Source organism: Xyrauchen texanus, chromosome 45 (assembly GCF_025860055.1).
Source record: "Xyrauchen texanus isolate HMW12.3.18 chromosome 45, RBS_HiC_50CHRs, whole genome shotgun sequence".
Lineage (NCBI taxonomy): Eukaryota > Metazoa > Chordata > Actinopteri > Cypriniformes > Catostomidae > Xyrauchen > Xyrauchen texanus.
In genome coordinates this window covers 13,810,966-13,834,330 of record NC_068320.1, presented here as the reverse complement: position 1 = coordinate 13,834,330, position 23,365 = coordinate 13,810,966, and the positions used below count along the sequence as shown (strand labels likewise).

At 38.5% G+C, this 23,365-nt stretch overlaps 1 protein-coding gene across 3 annotated transcripts in view; it reads right to left on the bottom strand.

Annotated features, from left to right (window-relative positions):
- The window catches only part of LOC127637408 (transcription factor SOX-5-like), a 257,911-nt gene that overhangs the window by 210,025 nt on the left and 24,521 nt on the right, over positions 1–23,365 (bottom strand). For 2 of the 3 annotated variants that reach the window (XM_052118444.1, XM_052118443.1), the window contains 2 exons: positions 15,871–15,931; positions 3,883–3,953 (listed from right to left, as the gene is read on the bottom strand). The gene's annotated coding sequence lies outside the window, so the exon portion shown is untranslated. The remainder of the gene's footprint in view (positions 1–3,882; positions 3,954–15,870; positions 15,932–23,365) is intronic. The other variant, XM_052118445.1, reaches the window with a different exon arrangement.

Sequence of the window (23,365 nt, the reverse complement as noted above, 5' to 3'; positions counted from 1 at the left end):
AAACTTCCTCTCTAGTCCAAAAAGGTTATCAACCACAATTTTTATTTCTTTTTATTTAATTTACTTAAACAAAATGAAATAAAATTCCTAAACTTTGTTCACATATGGTATTTAAAAATAATTGGACAGTTTATGACAATGTGTTTTGGGTCCTTTGCGCACGACGCACGCACGCATGCACACGCACACACACACAGATTTCTGAACTATTCTTCAAATAAAAGTGCATCAAAGCAAAGTTTTTACCAATTAAAATCAACATTAAAATAATAATTGTGATAAACCGCACAGAACATTTTGTGAATGATTTCTTATATTGTCAAAATAATCAATAAATAATGGTATTTTAACTCGGGAGTTGTCAGATCAATAAAGCCTACTTCCAATAAGAAGTACAAAACACATTCTAATTACTGGAAATCAAAGTTAACAAAAAGACCTAATGTAATATCTAGTGAAATATATTCATTATGACAGCTATTTCTATATCATATTATGTGCCGACCAGAAACAACACAACTGTGACTTTCTGCCATATTTAAAAAATAAGAGTTAAAAATATTAAAACAATGTAGTGTGAAAAACAGAACAGAAAAATGTATGTATGGTATTAAAAATAGTAAAATATCCATAAAAAAAGCTTAAAGCAAAGTTTTAGTTGCATTATCTCATGTATTTTAGGCCTATAGTCAATAAATAAATAGAAAAACAGTACAAAATCTGTTCTGGTTAATAGAAATCAAGTTGACAAAAAGGTCTAATGCAAAATGTTATGATAATATATGGATTGTGATATACACTCACCTAAAGGATTATTAGGAACACCTGTTCAATTTCTCATTAATGCAATTATCTAATCAACCAATCACATGGCAGTTGCTTCAATGCATTTAGGGGTGTGGTCCTGGTCAAGACAATCTCCTGAACTCCAAACTGAATGTCAGAATGGGAAAGAAAGGTGATTTAAGCAATTTTGAGCGTGGCATGGTTGTTGGTGCCAGACAGGCCGGTCTGAGTATTTCACAATCTGCTCAGTTACTGGGATTTTCACGCACAACCATTTCTAGGGTTTACAAAGAATGGTGTGAAAAGGGAAAAACATCCAGTATGCGGCAGTCCTGTGGGCTGAAAATGCCTTGTTGATGCTAGAGGTCAGAGGAGAATGGGCCGACTGATTCAAGCTGATAGAAGAGCAACTTTGCCTGAAATAACCACCCGTTACAACCGAGGTATGCAGCAAAGCATTTGTGAAGCCACAACACGCACAACCTTGAGGCGGATGGGCTACAACAGCAGAAGACCCCACCGGGTACCACTCATCTCCACTACAAATAGGAAAAAGAGGCTACAATTTGCAAGAGCTCACCAAAATTGGACAGTTGAAGACTGGAAAAATGTTGCCTGGTCTGATGAGTCTCGATTTCTGTTGAGACATTCAGATGGTAGACTCAGAATTTGGCGTAAACAGAATGAGAACATGGATCCATCATGCCTTGTTACCACTGTGCAGGCTGGTGGTGGTGGTGTAATGGTGTGGGGGATGTTTTCTTGGCACACTTTAGGCCCCTTAGTGCCATTTGGGCATTGTTTAAATGCCACGGCCTACCTGAGCATTGTTTCTGACCATGTCCATCCCTTTATGGCCACCATGTACCCATCCTCTGATGGCTACTTCCAGTAGGATAATGCATCATGTCACAAAGCTCGAATCATTTCAAATTGGTTTCTTGAACATGACAATGAGTTCACTGTACTAAAATGGCCCCCACAGTCACCAGATCTCAACCCAATAGAGCATCTTTGGGATGTGGTGGAACGGGAGCTTCGTGCCCTGGATGTGCATCCCACAAATCTCCATCAACTGCAAGATGCTATCCTATCAATATGGGCCAACATTTCTAAAGAATGCTTTCAGCACCTTGTTGAATCAATGCCACGTAGAACTAAGGCAGTTCTGAAGGCGAAAGGGGGTCAAACACAGTATTAGTGTGGTGTTCCTAATAATACTTTAGGTGAGTGTATATAACCCATTTAACTTAGTCGGCCAATTTGACCCGGGAACACATGGAGTGGTGGTTAATGAGGAACCCAGAACAAAGGTTGAACTAAGCAGAAAAAAGCTGCTTGCTCTATAGTTCTGTAATGCTAGGCGGGAAAATACATATGAAAAGATGAGCAAACCTTGTGATGTACCTGGCCAAGTTTAGGATCAACAATAGAAACAATTTACATATTCTAAACTAGGTCTCAAATATTTTTAGTTTGATATAAAAAAAACATTTTGTGAAATCTTAAAGCGTGGATTGTTTTATGAACCTGTCACAATGCCATGCAGACTCTGCAAAGAGGCTGATCAATATAAAAGGATGGGGCAGTGCAAACTACTGTATATTGGACTTAAATGCAAACATGTGAGTAAATGCTGTTTCTCAGTTCACATGCAATTGAAGCTTTTCCTTAAGATCTACCCGATCCAAGTTCAGGTATATATAAATATAAATAATATATGCTATATTTAAAATATAATATCATTTTTTTACTTTAACATTGCACATGCGCTCTCACTCACAGACATGAAGACGAGTTAGGGGCTGTTTACACTAAACTTGTTTTTGCGTCAATCTGCCCTGTTTTTGAATAGCTTTTCTATGTAAACACACACTGGATGAACATCTCTGACTGTTGCAACCATCTCAGTATTTTTTTAGCATCTCATGTAGGACTGCCATGTTTTTTGACACTTTTGTGCTGCTTCTAGCTTTTTCGGCACAGGAGTTGATTTGACATTCTGAAGAACTTCAGGTTGCATATGGACTGTGTGTTTGTTAAACTGTTACACATGATTATAGATTGTTCTTAAAAGTCTTGTTGGGTCACACGGCCTTGGGAATAAACTCGGGTCAACTTAATGCTTGTGCAGACCTCTAGCTTTTACACAAGAGTCTTAAAGGCACAGCAACTTAAAAACTACCTGTTTACTTCTAAGGGAAAAATATAAATAACAATAATCTAATTTATGATATGACCTCTTTAAAAAGAGACACACATATTCACAATTGGAATGTCATTCTGAGAGCTTCAAGCTTGGCAATCTTTTTTGGACAGTGTCAACAGCAAACCCATATGTCATTTAATATGAAGGTCTGCAAGCATGCGCTTAAGTGTATTTGACAGAAAGAAAAAAAAATAAGATTTTTGGAGTGTGGCTTTTTCCAGTTGATTGCATCAGCAGCTGAGTAGCTCTGCAGTGACCCGTGTGTGTGTGTGTGTGTGTGTGGACAGGGTTACATGCTGCCCTTAGAGAGATCATGGGGCAATTCATAGCTGCCCGGCATTGTTGCTGCAAAGACACAAAGCACACAGCCTGGGCCTCCAGCTGGCCCCATGCCACCACTCAGTAGCTCTGTCCTCTCTCTTTCTGCTACCTTTACTCTCTGTTTGCTCTTATAACTGTGACCCTGCTCACTATTATCACCCACCTCTCCCTTTGGCCCTGAATCTTTCAGTCTGCATGGTAAAACATCATCCAATGCCATTCTCTTTTTCTCTCTTGCTCTCTCCCAAAGGTGAATGGAAGTCCAAACTGGGCACTCAATTGTCTCTTAGGGCACTACAATTAACTGATAGCTGTTCTGCTGGGCTGGGATGGGATGGGCACATCATTGGCTGACTTTTATGTGTAGCCATGGAAACTACTAGCCCATGATAACCATGATTAGAGGCGTCATGATGGCAACAATATGGCACAGAGCGATAATGTGTCTTTGATGGGCACATCGCAGCCATTGTAAAGCAGATATGTATTTGTTTACCAATACGACACTCTGATGTGCTGGGGTGTCCTTGTACAAAATGGAGGGAAGAGTAAAAATAGGAACTGACCTACAAATGATGTGAAATAGATAAGTGCCGCTCGTCTTCAAACCACAAACCCATCAGTGAACAGCCGAACCCTGGGAATGAGAAAGAAGAAGAAAGAAGAAGAAAGAAGAAGAAAAAGAAGGAAAGAGAGAGGCAGAATGACAATCTGTGATCATTTACTCACCACTCAAACCTTAGTGGACTTTCGTTCTTCTGTGGAACACAAAATAAGATGTTTTGTCAAGCCACCCTTTTCAATAAAATGAAAGTGAATGGTGACCACGGCTGTCTTCACAGATTTAAATTTCAGAGGAAAGAAAGTCAAACATTTTTTAAATGACATGAGGGTGAGTAAATGATAACCGATTAAAAGTTTTAGGTGAACAATCCCTTTAAATTTCTTAAAAATTCAACAACTACCCAGAAATCAAACCAGACAGATCCACAGAGACCTTTCCAACAGGTGGAGAGGGAACAGTGTGTTTGTGTGCATATGTGTATTTGGAGGGGGTTGTGTGCATGTGTGTGTGTTCACATACATGTATGGAGCTCTGTTCTAATCTTTATGGTAATAAACTCTGGAGGCCACATGGCTACCAGTGCTGCAGATCAAGCTTTAACAGAAGGTAAATGTTTTTGTAGAGAAAGGGGAAGGGTCACTTGAAATTGGACTAATGTATTCCTTATTGAGTGTGCATTGGCCCTGGGTCAAGCAGAGCTGGGTGACGCACTTAACTAGTAGCAATCACACACACACGCGACTTGTAACCTCTACACACCCAACCTGTATCTTTCAGAATTAATATTTATTTTAATTAGTGGCATTTACAAAGGCAGGAATCATTATAACTATTGCTCATACTTAGTTTAAGATGTTTTATTATAACCCCTCCATTTATGCTATGGATATGAATGATACCTGAAATCAGGTTGTTGAGAAGAGGTGTGCTATTGCTTTTCTAAGCAATCAGACTTAAGGTGTGCTCACACCTCACTTTGCAATCAATTCAAATGCATCAAAATTTGGGAGACCGGATACACATTCTCATGCAAAGAAATGTTGCATTCCGCAGCACACAAAAATTTACTTTGTAAAGTATGATCTGTGAATTTGTGTGATGAGAGGACATGTGACCAATAGAAGATCAGGGCCCATATTCACAAAAACTCTTAAGACTAAAAGTAGCTCCTAACATGGAAATTTAGAAGCAAATCTTAAAAATTAGTAGAGTCACTCCTAATTTTAGGACTCGTAAAACTTAGACGTAAGACTAATTCATGAAGCTAAACCCATGATTCAAAAATCATACATGATCCAACGCATGACTGCTGCTGTCAATCCACATTAAAAACAATGTAATAGAATATTATTACGACACTGACCGTTCAAAAAGCTATCACCTGAATCACAATTGGGTCGGTGTATTTTAAGAATAATTTATTTTTATGTAATTATAAATATTATAATATTGACATAAAAAAGGTTTCACCTGAATCGTGATGGTGTTTTCATTATTGTAACCTTAGTTAGGGATGCAGTTACCTCTCCCACAAACTGAAACAACCCAACTACACCAGAGACAAAGGTTTTGACAACCCTGCGCCCCCTGACCACATCAAAATGAAACCGTGTACAGCGGATGAATTGGAATTTCTGTCATTTGTCAGCAGAATAATCTATCAAACTATATAAGCTTAAATGATTTAAAAGTGTTTTGGCGCAAGGACGCATTCAGTGAGAACGGCCCCTTAGGAGTCAGCAACAACTAAGTACAGCAACCCCCCAGAACAACCTTAAAATTTAGTTTCCAATGTCCCCTTTCAAAAAGAATGGTGGTGTTATAGTCAGATAGAGACTTTTACATTAAGGGGCAATATTCTTCCCTTTGGGTTTGATTTTAGGGGTCTTTTTTTTTTTTACATTTAAGGGCATATTTATTGTAACCAATTAAAACAAATTGTCTTATCTGTTTCAAATGTGAAATACTTAATTTTATCGATTCATTAATTGAAATTCTCAAGATTGAGATTTTGTTACCTCTTACACTGTAAATAAAATCAAAATGAATTCAAATGTTATGGCATAATATGTATAACTAGCACTACTACTAATAGAATAATAAGAACAATATCAGAGATTACAAATAAGATAAACATGGAAAATTCATTACAAGACCACTTTTGTCATGACCTTGGTATGTAATACCATGGTGATTTTCTATATACCCTAGCAATGATTACCATATTCAGTAACACTTTATTTTAATGTGTCCTTGTTACAGTGTAATTACACAAGTAATTAGTGATTATTACTAAATAACAACATGTACTTACTATAGGTTTAGGGTTTGTTGATTGTTATTACATATTACTCTGTTATTACTATAATAAGTATATGTAATATGTGTAACAAGGACACATTAAATATAAAATGTTACCCCATATTCATATACCATGGTATTTATTTCATACTGCAACCCCCTTTAAAGCATATTATGGCATTGTACATGTTTAAAAAAATCTTCGCTAAATATCTCTCTCACTGTCATTTAAACTTCACACTGACACACAAACATCACAAAGCATGTGCACACAACATGTTATCTAATACACACACACACACTTTAGAAACTATTACATACATTCACACAAAGGAAACATAAACCAAGCAAACAAAGTACAAAAAGTCTCAACCAGCTAAACCAGGCTCCATTCACTCCTGTTTAAAAGGTCACAATTTTATCTGGCTAAGCGCCCCGTGTCTATTGATAATTGTATGCATAAACAAATGGCAAATTTGTGACACATAAATATGTATTAGCAATTAATAATGTCCTGTGTCTGTGGCGATGCCAGGTGAATGCAAAATCAGTGCAGGCACTCTGCAGAGCTGGTCCCTTTGTTTTCCCGTGGCTCTCTTAGGGCTGCCACAATAAACATACAATAGATGCACAATGGGCACCCGTAGCAGGGTACAGTGCCCCTGAGACAATGCCAGACTCCCTGAATGAGCCACCATCACCTGGGCAGAGGCAAAACAATGTGTGCATCACCAGACAGGCATGGGGGTATTATTGAATTAGCAGCCACGTTGTGATTAAGGGTTTAGAGGGGCATTTAGTGCTTTTGGTTTTTAAACAATTATAATTTGATGACAGAGGGAGCCATGGATGGGGGATGCAGCAGCGTGTGTTTGTGTGTGTAGCAGTGTGTTGATGGGAATGGCAGATAGATTGGATATAAAATCATGCAGACACAGGCACATGCACACACCTGTTCATCAGCAGAAACATCTGGAAGCTGTCTGTCCCACTTTTACCTCTGTGTCAGAGAGATCTCTATGTCAGTGTGAGTAGTAATGCACACAAACATTTACGTGAACAGACTTCTACTTTTGAAATATAAAGCTAATTATAATTACTATAGACTAACCCTACCTCCAAAAGAAAACAAGAATATTTATTTTATGGAATGAGTTGTTTTTCCAATTGAGAACATCCCCCGATTGTCCCAATGGGAGGTTTTGTTAAGATTTAGCTCAGTTTTGGTGTCAATTTATCTTTAAAAAAATTACTTTAATAACTTTATTTAGTGAACTTTAGTATTTGCTTTATTATGAATACATTTTCCACTTTAGGATGTCTCTGAATGTACCCAAGGGAGGTTTTGTCAGATTTATCTTACTTGGGGGACAATTTTGTCCCCAAACTGTAGCTAAATGCATACAAACTAGAGATGTCATAAAATATTAATATATTGATTACTGATCTGCATTTTCTTTTTATCTATAAATTTTTTAGGCATCGATATATTAACATAAGCCAACATTTAAATTAGAAGCCTAATTTGTGTGATTTCATTTCACTGCCAGCTGCATTTCATTCAATATAGTTTAACATATTTTTAAGAGACCAAATGGGGGGTGACAACATTTACAGATGCCGGTCATGGCATGGACTGTCAGAAATATTACAAATATATTACGAGTTGATGGCAGTCCAAAGTTACGAAGATGTTAGTACTACTTGAAGAATTAAAGTGACGTTGATGAGTTCGCAGGTTAGTGTTTGAGACTGGTGTAACTGCGCAAATAGAATGAGAACTGTCGATGTTGGGGGCCCAGCAAGTAAAGACACTGACTACTACACCTGGAGTCGCTGAGTGACTCCAGTTAGGCTTCCTAAGCAACCAATTGGCCCGGTTGCTAGTGTGGATAGAGTCACGTTGGGTTAACCTCCTTGTGGTCACATTATATGTTTCACTCTCGGTGGGGTGCATGGTGAGTTGTGCGTGGATGCTGCGGAGAATAGCATGAAGCCTCCACACGCAGCATGTCTCCGCAGTAACACTCAACAAGCCACGTGATGCGCGGATTGACCATCTCAGACGCGGAGCCACCCGGATTGAGGCGAGTCACTATGCCACCATGAGGACTTGGTGCGCATTGGGAATTGGGCATGCCAAATTGGGGAGAAAAACAAAAAAGAAAACAATGGAAATGTTATTTATGCAATTTCCCTGTATGTAGCATTGAATAGGTTGCATTAAAGCTGTCAAACAACAAAAAGCCATGATAATATATCATGCAGTAATTACTAGAGTAAATAATATAGGTAATGATAATGAGTTGGGTAGAATTTAATAGAAATCGTCATATCGTCCACCAGACATATCCGGTGCATGACCCACTTTAATTAGCCCTGCCGCTCACACTTTACCAAAGTTGTGTTGAGAAATACGATTGAAAAGACAACACTTATTGTGCAACAAGCAGCCCTATTTATATTCGGTAATCATCAGGAAAATATTCAGATTATCGATATGTGAAAACAGCCAAGTAAATTATCCAAACATCCACACATTTACTTAGTTTATTAGTTATCTAAATGGGGACATATCATAGACTTCAATTGTTTTTATATAGCTAATTATATTACCAATTACAATTACTATAGACAAACTTAAACAAACTGTATGAATCGACTTTTCTATAGAGAACAACATAAATGTCCCTAAAGGGAGGTTTTATTTTGACAATTTGATTCCCAAAATGCTGCTACACATATACAGTACGCCCGTACAAATATACAGATTGTTTTGGCAGGGCAGGTCACGGTATTCCATGATCACAATTCCATTACTGTAGTCTGACACAGACAGCGATGGGGACAAGCGACAGAAGATCAAGCATAGCTCCAGTGTTCCTCTGCCCATCTAGTGTTTAATAGGATCAGATAAACAATGGCTCTGATAAAGTGCCTAGCTAACATCAGACTGCGACTGAGTAAGAGAATTAAAGGGTTGAATGGGGGCTTGTGAAAGCATTTGTATCAGACATAGCGGATGACAGAGGGGCTTATTTAGGGAAAGAAGAGGATTACCAGCCACAAGCCTGCAGTTGTGCTCCACTTTGACTCTCTATAATCACTGTGATCATAAGACCAGCACAATTCAGCTGCGCTAATAATGCACACATACACACACACACACACACACACACACACACACACACACACACACACACACACACACACACACACACACACACACACACATCTGCCTATTCATTTCAGCTCTAATACAATAATAGCCCTGAAACATCTGTTAATGAAACTCGCTGGAATCAAGACGGGCGGATTTGGGCGACATCTGTCCCTCCACTAGATCCAACCTGCTCTGGGACTTCTGGCTTTGTCACCATGAAAAAACAATTGACCCTATTTACTTTCTTATTATATGTGTCTGGTCTTATTGTCCAACATTATCAAATAACTTGTGTGATTGGATAATAGGCAGAGCAAGTTATTAAAATTTATTATAAAAAAATTTAAAAAAGTTTGTCTTTGTAATCTTTCATCATATGTAATAAATTGCTCCACCTGATATCACAAAGGCAGCACAGGCTATTGGATCATTGTAGTCCAACTGCTATTGGTACATTGTTTTTGCAAACTTGCATTCAGATCATTTATAACATTTTGTTATGAAACACAAACTTTTCTTGATCCATCCCATAGGGAAAAGAAATGTACCAAAAGAGGATTTACTAATATAATTTTTTTTTTTTTCTCCTAGACAACAATTTGATTGAATGGGAGTCTCCAGCTTCTCAGATTTTTCTCCTGAAAAAAAGACCCTAGAGATCCCAACAATGTCTCCAACTGTGTTCTGCCAAGATAACAAAGGCTACAATCAAAAGTAAGAGATTTCTACATGAACTCAAACATTTCTAATCAAAGTCTTCAAAGACCAAATTAAACAAGCCACATTAATTGTATAGCTCTATTTAATTATTGTTGTCAACATTGTCTATATAGTGTCTTTTTTATTTCTCTAAGTGACATCTAAGACCAGGTTAATACTTCAATGAAAAATAACTCAGTGCCATTAAATCTCATCCAAGCAATACAATTTTCCTTTGGGAATCAATTCCTGATGAATAATACAAAAAAAAAAATTCTCATTGACTATTTAGTTTCACTCTGAAATACATTACATAACGGAAGTAAAATGGGTTGTGAATGCCATTTACGTTTGACTTTAAAGCCAATTCAGATAGTTGCATAACATACACGTGCAACAAACACACACATAGGTCACTTCATGGCTACAACAACCACAGACTAGACGACTGGTGCGCCCCAGAACTTCAGGGTTCAATTACCTGAGTACCTCCACCCCCATTTAGTCTCTCTCTCTCTCCCTTCCTTTGAGTCCCAAACCCAGTCTGAGGCCGCAAGGGCGACTTCCTGCCGAGTTCCCCGGGGCTGAGTGTTTCACGGGGGGAAGAAATGACACGGTGCCTATGAAAGAGCCATTGTTCACTGAGGTGGTCCTGATACAGTCTGATGGGAGGTGGCTAATCACAAGGCGGGCCACAACGCAGGGGTAAATATTTATCTGCTGGGATGTAAACGACGGATCATGTAATTTAGCAACAGGCCGTTCCTTCCTGAATGGTGATGATGTTTAGTCTCGGGTGGGGGAGGTAGGAGGCTATTAGTCACCCGAATCAAAACCTGTCCTTGTCGGGCAGTGGCTGATTACCACTGACACGTCTTCACACCAAAAGTAACACTCTTAATGCAACACTTTCATAAACTCTACAAAGAATTTCCCCTTCTGCTTTCACATTTACAAACACTTACACAATGGAAGACAAAAAATCTTACAAAACTCTTGCCACACACTTGTTGACTTCCTGTTGCTGTGTTGGTGCTCCAATCATTTCCCACTTGACCCTGATGAGTGTCTCCACAGTGTGAGTGAGGTAAGTAATGGCCAGCAGGACCGGCTGATGAGGGCACAACCTTCCTAGTTCAGGTTTAGAACAGCGTTTTCCTCCACTGAAAATGGGACACATTCTCTATTGCAGAATTCTTTGGGAAAACAATGACATGCAGAGTTTTCAAATGAAAACACATTATGTGGCCTAAGAAATTGTGTTCTTTAGAGATCAAATCTTGTGTCTGAGGCCACATCCAGACTATCTTATCCCATTTAAAAATTCTTGAAAATTCTTGAGAAAAAAGACTTGAGAATTGACTTCACTCCAAATTAGTGCACAAGTTTTTTGGGGGAATTTACTAAGAATGAACTGTAGCCGGTAAAAGCGGCAGTTATTTGAATGCACTCTCTGTGCTGGTTTAGTGCCTGATTCACTAAAGGAATTATGCAGATAACAACAGTGCAAACATGTCCAAAATATCATTGCTAAACACAATTCTGATATGATTCTATTCGATTCTTAGTACAATATATCGGAGGATGCAGCAGACCACCGTGATCTGACACACTTCAGGAGTAAACAGCATTAATGACTACTGTGATCCATTAAAATTAATACAATTATTATTTAATGACTTATTTTTAAACACGATAAACAATCATATTTTAGCTAATTACACAATGATGATTCATCGACATTATAGACATTACAGTTTTATCGTCTGTTAATGCCTGATCTTCTGTAAAGCTGATTTGGAACGATGTGTGTTGTGAAAGGAGCTATAAAAATAAAATTGACTTGACCCAACCCATTAGCGCTTTGTGCCCCCCAATTTCGCTAACCTAATTGCACCTAAACTTAGTGCATGCTTGCACAAAAATCCCAAAACTTCATGGTCATGCCCACTGAAGTATAACATAGTGCTGCACTGAGGATTTAGCGCTCTTAAATAGGAGTCTTGACTTAGAATTGGCTTTAAACTTGAGACTTGAATTGGACTTGTGAACATCTCTGGTGTCCATTGAGAGTTATTGTATATACAGCTATCTATCCTGGTGAGTTATGTTTACTTGAATTCAAGGACATAACCACATATTCTAGTCTTGGCGTTACAAGTGTAATAATTTAAGCTTAATTATTAAAAACAAAACTTAACCATTAAACTGAATATGGGGGATTTCCTCCTCAATGTCTATGGTGGTTAAGGTCCTTAAAATAGATTTTTACATTTTCTACAGAAAATATAAGTTGTATTTCCCCACACAAAACCCACCGCCATGATGCCAGGTTGCTCTGAGATGTTGCCAGTGCATAGCTATGCTGTTGTTTTGAGTAGTTGTTAGTGTGTTGCTATGCAGTTGCTAGGGTCTATAGGTGGTTGCTATGTGATTTTTTTACTGGCCCAAGTCAAAAGTCTACTTCAAAGTCCCTATGATATTCTGCTTCACAGATCTGTTTTGTATCCCTCTACTAAAGTATGTCGATAGGATATTTCCACACATTTTATCATTACTAGGTAAAAATACTAAATCGTACAATTTAAAAAAAGTAATAGCACACTTCTCCTCATCAAGCCACATGATTTTACATTCATAAGTTTAATACTAAATAAAAAAGATAAACCTTAAATGCGAAGAATGAGCAATAATAATAGTGATGCTTGCTTTAGGTTTAGAGGTATGGTTAGGGTTGGTGATTGAAAATATCATTAGCCTAGTATGAAAGCCGGTGTGTGTTTGTCATCTCCACTGTTCAGGTGTGATCTGCTGTCATTTGAGATGTCGTTAAACTCAGTGACTGGCTGAAAGAACTCTTAAAAACACTTAAAAATAGTGTCTGTGTTACAATCTAGATTAAATCGAGGCAGTGACCATCCTCATGTCTGCATTCATCTTTGCTGTCAAGATCTTTATCCAAGTACATATTTCACTTCCTCTGTCTGTTTAAAATACAGTCTTCCTCAGCTCTCCTCGTACATGACATTTGACTTTATAAATCTCTCCTTCTATTCACCATTTCTCTTGTACTAACTTCATTTGTCTCTCGCTCACCCCCTCCTCACCTCTACTTCTCCTCCCTTCCTTGTAACGGTATCTTCTCACATCTCCATCTTTCTCCTCTCACTCATTCTAGTAAAAGTACACACGTCCTTCTCTCATTTTTCCTTGATCTGTGAGAGTGTATGCATGCACAGCGCTCATGCTTAAGACACTTCATGAGCTGACAGCAGTTTTAGTGTTGGGAATTGTGGTCAGGATACTGAAGCATGTCTGTCTGTCTGTCTGTCTGTCTGTCTGTCTCTCCCTAGAAACAAAAGACTCATTCTAAGTCACCTCATAACATAAGACTATAAGAACATTTTTAGAGAATTCTGAAAAACTCTATAACACTTAATTTTATTTATTTAATTTTAAATAATTAATGTCTAATTTTTATTTTTTCTCAAGCATACTCTTCACAGACACTATTATCTCTGGAATTTTTGGAAATTATGCCACAACTGAGGGACAGTCATAATTTGTGTAAAATTGTAAATAAATAATTTTCAAACAATAAACATTGAAATGGTATATGCTTCAGTCTTTGTATAAATTATAATATTTTGTAATTTATTTATCTAATGATGTTTTTTTTTTCCAGATAATAAAAGTCTACCCCTGGGACATACACTCACCTAAAGGATTATTAGGAACACCATACTAATACTGTGTTTGACCCCCTTTCGCCTTCAGAACTGCCTTAATTCTACGTGGCATTGATTCAACAAGGTGCTGAAAGCATTCTTTAGAAATGTTGGCCCATATTGATAGGATAGTATCTTGCAGTTGATGGAGATTTGTGGGATGCACATCCAGGGCACGAAGCTCCCGTTCCACCACATCCCAAAGATGCTCTATTGGGTTGAGATCTGGTGACTGTGGGGGCCATTTTAGTACAGTGAACTCATTGTCATGTTCAAGAAACCAATTTGAAATGATTCGAGCTTTGTGACATGGTGCATTATCCTGCTGGAAGTAGCCATCAGAGGATGGGTACATGGTGGCCATAAAGGGATGGACATGGTCAGAAACAATGCTCAGGTAGGCCGTGGCATTTAAGCGATGCCCAATTGGCACTAAGGGGCCTAAAGTGTGCCAAGAAAACATCCTCCACACCATTACACCACCACCACCAGCCTGCACAGTGGTAACAAGGCATGATGGATCCATGTTCTCATTCTGTTTATGCCAAATTCTGACTCTACCATCTGAATGTCTCAACAGAAATCGAGACTCATCAGACCAGGCAACATTTTTCCAGTCTTCAACTGTCCAATTTTGGTGAGCTCTTGCAAATTGTAGCCTCTTTTTCCTATTTGTAGTGGTGATGAGTGGTACCCGGTGGGGTCTTCTGCTGTTGTAGCCCATCCGCCTCAAGGTTGTGCGTGTTGTGGCTTCACAAATGCTTTGCTGCATACCTCGGTTGTAACGAGTGGTTATTTCAGGCAAAGTTGCTCTTCTATCAGCTTGAATCAGTCGGCCCATTCTCCTCTGACCTCTAGCATCAACAAGGCATTTTCGCCACAGGACTGCCGCATACTGGATGTTTTTCCCTTTTCACACCATTCTTTGTAAACCCTAGAAATGGTTGTGCATGAAAATCCCAGTAACTGAGCAGATGTGAAATACTCAGACCGGCCCGTCTGGCACCAACAACCATGCCACGCTTAAATTAATGCTTAAATCACCTTTCTTTCCCATTCTGACATTCAGTTTGGAGTTCAGGAGATTGTCTTGACCAGGACCACACCCCTAAATGCATTGAAGCAACTGCCATGTGATTGGTTGATTAGATAATTGCATTAATGAGAAACTGAACAGGTGTTCCTAATAATCCTTTAGGTGAGTGTATGTAAAAGTGCCTGTAGTTGACAATATACCTATTTACTGTATTCTGTACAGTATTCATGAATCACTTTCACCTTTAAGGATGTCTCCAAAGTATATCTGTATATCAAAGTATACACCCCCCCCACCCCACCCCACACACACAGAAAATTATCTAGAAATGGAAAGAGAAGATCAGAAACACGTGAAAACAACGATCACGAACAAAAACACGTCTGGAATGCTTCATTCAGCTTTCTTCAGGAAGCTTTACAATGCCACTTATTGTGCTGAATTTAAGTAGCAGATGTTGTTTTTAATGTGATAATGAGATAAAAGCTTCCAAATGACTTTCTTTGACAGTAAAAAAAAGAGAAAAAAATTTGAATTGACATAAAAAATAGACACTGCTGACCTTACATAACCAGAGGTTAAAAGAACATCTCTGTCCCATATTCCCAGACTCACACACAGGAAATATATAGTTTGTGTGCTGAAGGTAAGTGTTCTGAAATTATCTTTACCCAGGGTCAGGTCAAATTTAATTTTATAAAACATAAAATGCTGTATCAAATCTGAACAATAGAGTGACTGTGTAACGGTCTATCCTCACTTTACACACCTGGCCTTTTCACATGGGACTCACACACTGGGATTATCCACAACTCTGTGTGTGTTAGAGTGAAAGACAAAGTGAGACATAGACAACTATTAGCACTGTAGGAAATGTGCCCTTTAACATAACATTAATGTTAACCAAGACCTACAGAGCCCAATGTAAAGGACATACAGTGTATGTATGTGTGTGTATGTTTGCCTTTTACTGTGGTGTCTGGACAGAAATCATACACAATAGCCCAGAAATAGCCAGCTGATATGCAGTGTGCAGTTGTGACCTGCGGTGGGTCCCTTTACCTGCTGGGATCTCCTCCCACCCAGTCTGAGTCCTTCTATAGAGTCGCTGATTCTTCAGTCCCTGAGAGAGAAAAGAACAGACAGACATGACTCTGATCAATACCAACGCCTCCTCTTTGTGCCTGAAATCAAAACCTTTTGAGGAGAAAATTTCTCTTTCTGGAAGATGACGTGACGTCAATAGCTTCAGGTAACTGACTCTTAATGTGGACGAGATTGCTTGAGAGAATAAAAGAGTGAGAGGTTTTAACTCATTTGGCCTATTTTATGGATTTCTTTTCTTTAACTATGCACAACCTTCAAAGAGCCCAAAATGCTATTTAAACCAATTCAAATCTACTCTCAGCTAATCTAAACACAGCCTACCATGTAAGAGGAATTATCTAGTAGTGATGGAAATTGAACACCTCACTTTCACAAGGTTGTGCATATCGCCACCCCTTGCATCCTCATTTATTTATTTTATTTTGCCACTTTTTCAAGCTGGATCATGTGTGTATATTTTTGTGTGTGATAGTGTTTATTTTGGCTAATGTAATAATGCTTTCTGCTTCCAAAGAATCTAGTACTCTCAGCACTGTTGCAATACTGATTTTTAAATTATTCTGAGAAATTCCACAAAAAAACAAACAAAAAAAAAAAAAGCACACAAATTCTGTGCAGGAAAGCCCTGGAATTAATAAATGTTTGTTAATGTTGCAAAAAAATGCCCTGAATGTCCAAATTTGGGGGAAAATGGCACCATAATGAATCATTTTCAGTTTTGAATTAGTAAAATGTGGCATATTTCTTAATATTCTATCCTAGGCCGAAAATATATGAGTTAACGTTGATTTAATTTTATAGGTAATACATTCTCAATCTAATTAATCAGACTGAGAATTTGATCATTAATTGATAGCGTTTAAGTAGAGATAGACGATACATCGGTTTTACCGATTAATCAGTGCCGATTGTTGCGTTTTGGAGCTTTCGTAATAGACAAAAATCGATGCTGATGGTTGCAATGTTTTTTATTTATTTATTTATTGTATTCCTCTGTGTTTCACTGTGGCCAGCATTGGATAATTCTACAATTTCAAATTGCACATAAGAAATCCTGAATGGAAATGCTTGATATGCAAATAAACTCTTAAAATTTGCATAAAATGTAATGCGCTAGATTTTCTAGAGGTGGATTTTCTAGAGTTTCATATTAGATAAAATGTGCATTAAGGTGATGGAAACGGTTTATTTGCAAAACAATGACGTGTTTTAACTATGGCCATTCAACCATTCGATGTGACAGGCCCAACGAAAGGTCTGACCTTGGCACACAATTCTACGTGCATAGCCCTTGGCAATCTGATCTTTAACCCACAGCTGGTCTGTAAAGTTGGCACTCACAAATCGCCACAACAGTTTTGAACGCGGGCATTCCCAAGTATGTGGAGGCTGGTGATGTATAGGCATCACATCCATTTCAGCCCTCATCATTTCAGATTTTACAGTTATTCTGTGGCGTCTCCAGACAGCATTTAATAAAACGATGTACAATTGCTCCGATCCTGCTAATACAACTCTACACGAAGCAAGGATGTCATTCAGCTGCTCCATAAAGTCAAGGTGGGCTTCCTCAAGGTAATGCGCATGACGTAGTGGATGGAAACTTGCAACGATTCAAATTTTCATTTTTAGAAATGTGCTTAAAAAATGCTAAATATTACAATGGAAACCCAGTTAGTAAGAATGGCTTGGTTCTGCATTATAACAGCAGCCTCAAGAGGTGAAATAAAAACAATCATCTTTGACAGTATTCATCCAAATGTTTATCCTCACTTTAATGTATATTTTGATTAGATAAATCAAGTGTCCTAAAGGGCATGAAAAGAAAAATGTGGCCTGTCAGCACATACACTCACCTAAAGGATTATTAGGAACACCATACTAATACTGTGTTTGACCCCCTTTCTCCTTCAGAACTGCCTTAAGTCTACGTGGCATTGATTCAACAAGGTGCTGAAAGCATTCTTTAGAAATGTTGGCCCATATTGATAGGATAGCATCTTGCAGTTGATGGAGATTTGTGGGATGCACATCCAGGGCACGAAGCTCCCGTTCCACCACATTCCAAAGATGCTCTATTGGGTTGAGATCTGGTGACTGTGGGGGCCATTTTAGTACAGTGAACTCATTGTCATGTTCAAGAAACCAATTTGAAATGATTCGAGCTTTGTGACATGGTGCATTATCCTGCTGGAAGTAGCCATCAGAGGATGGGTACATGGTGGCCATAAAGGGATGGACATGGTCAGAAACAATGCTCAGGTAGGCCGTGGCATTTAAACGATGCCCAATTGGCACTAAGGGGCCTAAAGTGTGCCAAGAAAACATCCTCCACACCATTACACCACCACCACCAGCCTGCACAGTGGTAACAAGGCATGATGGATCCATGTTCTCATTCTGTTTATGCCAAATTCTGACTCTACCATCTGAATGTCTCAACAGAAATCGAGACTCATCAGACCAGGCAACATTTTTCCAGTCTTCAACTGTCCAATTTTGGTGAGCTCTTGCAAATTGTAGCCTCTTTTTCCTATTTGTAGTGGAGATGAGTGGTACCCGGTGGGGTCTTCTGCTGTTGTAGCCCATCCGCCTCAAGGTTGTGCGTGTTGTGGCTTCACAAATGCTTTGCTGCATACCTCGGTTGTAACGAGTGGTTATTTCAGGCAAAGTTGCTCTTCTATCAGCTTGAATCAGTCGGCCCATTCTCCTCTGACCTCTAGCATCAACAAGGCATTTTCGCCCACAGGACTGCCGCATACTGGATGTTTTTCCCTTTTCACACCATTCTTTGTAAACCCTAGAAATGGTTGTGCGTGAAAATCCCAGTAACTGAGCAGATTGTGAAATACTCAGACCGGCCCGTCTTGCACCAACAAACATGCCACGCTTAAAATTGCTTAAATCACCTTTCTTTCCCATTCTGACATTCAGTTTGGAGTTCAGGAGATTGTCTTGACCAGGACCACACCCCTAAATGCATTGAAGCAACTGCCATGTGATTGGTTGATTAGATAATTGCATTAATGAGAAACTGAACAGGTGTTCCTAATAATCCTTTAGGTGAGTGTACATCTCCGTTGTGAATAATAATAAATAAACATTATTCCTTATTAAACCTCATTTGGTGAAATATATATACACAAAACCCTTCATCTGTTGAATGCTATAAAATGCTTAATTTGGTAAATACTGAAATATAGAGCATTGTAACTAAGCCAAGTCAATGTCATTTCAAAATAAGAGTCCCCAGTGTTTTTCGGGTTTGTTTATATTTAAAACCCCAGAGATATGCACCAAATCATAATTTTTTATTATTACTTATTATTGGGAATTTGGCCGATTCAAGAGAAAAATCCACTATCGGTCGACCTCTATATTAAAGTGGAGAGACCATCAGGACACTCATGAGCGGGATGTGTGACATTGGCACCAGGGCGCCGTATTAAGGGTTTGTTTTAGGGCAACTCTGCAGAGCTATTTTCCTGATGTTGGGAAAGCAGATCGATTTTGGTCTCGCACCTTGAGTTCCAAGACTATTGGTCCCAGCTGGCCAGTTGATATCCCTGGCTTACACTGGCACGATAGTGGAAAAGAGACTAATGGTGATAGCTTATGAATACTCCCTTATGGGTTTCAAACCAACAACCTTTCAGTTACCAGACAACTAAGCCAAATCACCCCAGAAACACCCTGTTTATAATGCTTATGCTGGTATCCACCCTCTATATTGAATCTTCCCCTTTCTATTTGCTTTATTTGATCTAGCCTCTGTGCAGGTGTCAGGCTCTTGCGTTCACCAAAAGAGAATAAGGCAGGTTAGACAAGAACAAATATTTCAGCAGAGTCGTACACCACTGACCGCTCCCTTAAACAAGACTCATTTAAATTCCATCTCAGCATGGTAACAAACACTCGTTAAAGCAGATTAATTCCACAAGAGGATTATGCTCCATATTAGATAATGAAAGCAAGAGAGAGAGAGGGAGAGAATAATCATGAAAAGGGATAGATGGTGTGCATTTGATCCTGGGGAACTGAGAGCTAATCCAGGTGTAACACATGTAGAGTGTATGCGAGCGTAAGCGTGAGAGAGAGAAAGAGTGTGTACAGCACAGAGGTATTAGTAACAGCTGCCGTTGGTTTAGCTTCTTTGTCTTTGTTGACATTGGGAGGACCACAACAACACTGACCCATAAAATGGGAAGTGGGATAACAGTTGCATCTTTTGACACACTGCATTTAGATGTGTGTGAATGTGTGTGTGTATGTAGGGAGAGGCTGTGACTCACAGCTTGCACGGTGTTGCACTGTTAATGTGCTGGCGGTTCTGGCACATCTGGGCTATTTTCTCCAGTAGTGTACATGTTTGAAGATAGTGTTAAAAGTCTCAGTGAGGAAAAGCAAGCGTTGTTTCTCCTGGCCCTAGCGAGATCAGTTCCTTAGGTTAGAGGGACATCTGTCAAATGCCAACCGCTTATCTCGACTGTCAGATGCTAAACGTGTCGGTTTGTGACATATTTAAAATAACAAGTGTAAGTCTCCAAGTTTAGCTACACAATTTATTCAATCCCCATCATTCTAACCTTGTAGTTTGTTGCACAAAGCTCTGCCTTATTACACTGGGGAATCCTACAGTAGATAAACCACCTTGTTAATCTAACAAAGATCTGAAATCTACTAAAGTGTATGGGACTCTGTTTTCATCTATTGTATTTAAAACACCCAACAGACCTGACTGCAACCAAACAAGCTTGCAAAGGGTATTTATTTGTTTGTTGGCTATTTTTAATAAAGAAATATATTTTTCCCAATGACCTGATGACAAAGGAATTATTTAGCGGCCTTGTCCTTCTGGATTTGTGACAAACTGCACAAGTCATTCTGTCACTCTTTTTGAAATTGCACTTATCACAAAATGTGAAGACAGTTTTTTCCCCTCATATTATTGTTTTGTTGGCTAGGAATATTCACACATAGGTGTTTCCGCATCGAGTTTTGAAAGTATAAAAACTTTCTTGCATACTAGATAAACCTTTTTCTCTAGTAAGCGCAAGTTTATTTGTCTTAGTTCACTTACATCAGCAATACCATATTTGGTTTTTTTTGGCAGTTACTAATAATGAGGAATGCACCAATCTGATACCTTGATCGGTTTCGGCTCCTATACTTAAGTTTTTATCCAGTTTGGTTACTGGTCTAATGAATCCGATCAAAATGTATTTAATTGTAATAAATAAATATAAAAACTGCAAGTGCAAGGCACTTCAGTAAATGAGCGGTACTCTGTTGACTGGGTTCCAAAACATTATTGTGTGATTGAAAAGTGGACTGATATTATGTTAAATTTGCTGCTGCATTATTCAGTAGACTATTAAAATAAAAGTTTTTCTTAATAGGTTACACATTTTTTAAGTAATTTTTTTTTTTTTTTTTTTTTATTAAATAATGTGTAGTTAGATGTTTTTGTTTCTTAACATATAAGAGTACCGCCAGTCAGTTCCAAATGGTGAGGCATTCTGATTTCGAAAAAACAAAACTGGCATCGTTTGTACATGTAAGTATGAACTAGTTACACAAGACTGCATGATTTCCCCATGTTATGACATTTGAACACAATACAAAATCTACAGCAAGACATTCCTCTTCTCAGGAATCCACCGGCACACCTCTTTAAAGCCCGTCCATCTTCAGTAGAAAAACATATAAAGCACAATAATCAAATAAAGACCTCCTGCCTCTTGTCAGGCCCCATCCCTGGATGAGTGAAGGAATGCATAAGCCAGGCAGAAATAATCAAAATCAAGAGCTTCCAAGCTTTCTGTCACACAAGGTTATGCCAAGCACACACAACAAGACAGAAATCGTCGCCCTGGGCACATTTAAAGACTCACAGTCTCTATTTTCTGTAATGGTGATGCATACTTTACACAACTAATCACAGACTAGGTGGGTCCATTACAAGATTATTTTCCTCCCCGCAGGTAATTATGATCCCAAAACATTTTTTCACACTAAGTCGTCGGATTCTTCTTAAAACTTCCACTTCTTCTTTATCGAACTATTGGCCATGATATGAATTCACAAATAGATCAATACAAATATTTGCGCGGCCACTCGATTAAAATTTTAAATGTGATTAATCGCATATGTTTTTTGTAGTAATCGCTGATTTTCAAAGTGCTGAAATTTTACTTAAAATATGCTTCAATATATTTTCCTTTTACAAAACAATATGTAACAATATAATGCTTTATTAACATTTTCCAAACAAAGCGTTCCACAGTATAAATATATATATTAAAATATCACCAATTCAACAAACATTTAATGTTTCCCAAAGTGAAAGTGGGACTTTGACTAACTGAAAGGACTACACCCCACATAGTGTAAATAATTATTGCAATGGGTATTAAATCCTTTATAAGCAAATACTCCACAATATTAATCTCCTGGTAGACTGTGGCTATCCACTTTGTTACAGCAATCGTGAAGGTCCATGTTCATGATTTGCATCACGGCATCAGCACCAGTATCAAGTACAGCATGAAAAGTGCTTGCAGTGTTTTGGTGATAGTTAAGACTATATGTATTTCAGTGGTAATTAAAATGCACCTTACATACAGTAGGCTGAAAAATATTTCTGTCACAAGTTCAATCTAGGCTTGTTGTGTACAACAAATAGCATTAAGAGCTCCTTTCCCCAGCACTTTATCACTGATACTGAATCACTGCTGTGTGCGTCAGTGTAATTACTCTGGGTAGACACGTAACAAAGGTTCCGCCCTTCCAACAAGTGTTGGTTTATGCTGTAATAACAGTAAATGAGTTAATCGCGATTAGGATTTTTATTTTTTTTTTATAAGTATCAATACCATATCCTGAGTAAAAGTTTCACAATATATCGAAATATATGCATTTAGGTACAGCCCTATTAATTACAGTAAAAATAAAATGTAATTCAGTTTACATTACCTTTGTTCATTATTCAAGAATTAAATAGGAATGGGGGCCTGGGTAGCTCAGCGAATATTGATGCTGACTACCACCCCTGGAGTCGCAAGTTCGAATCCAGGGTGTGCTGACTGATTCCAACCAGGTCTCCTAAGCAACCAAATTGGCCCGGTTGCTTGGGAGGGTAGTGTTATATGGTGTAACCTCCTCGTGGTCACGGTTCTCACGCTCAATGGGGGCGTGGTAAGTTGTGCGTGGATCGCGGAGAATAGCATGAGCCTGCACATACTGTGAGCATCCGCAATGTCATGCACAGCGAGCCACGTGACAAGATGTGCGAATTGACAATCTCAGAAGCGGGGGCAACTGAGACTTGTCCTCCACCACTCGGATTGAGGTGAGTAATCACACCACCACGAGGACCTAGTAAGTAGTGGGAATTGGGCATGCCCAATTGGGGAGAAAAGGGGAGAAAATTTGAAAATAGAAAATAAAA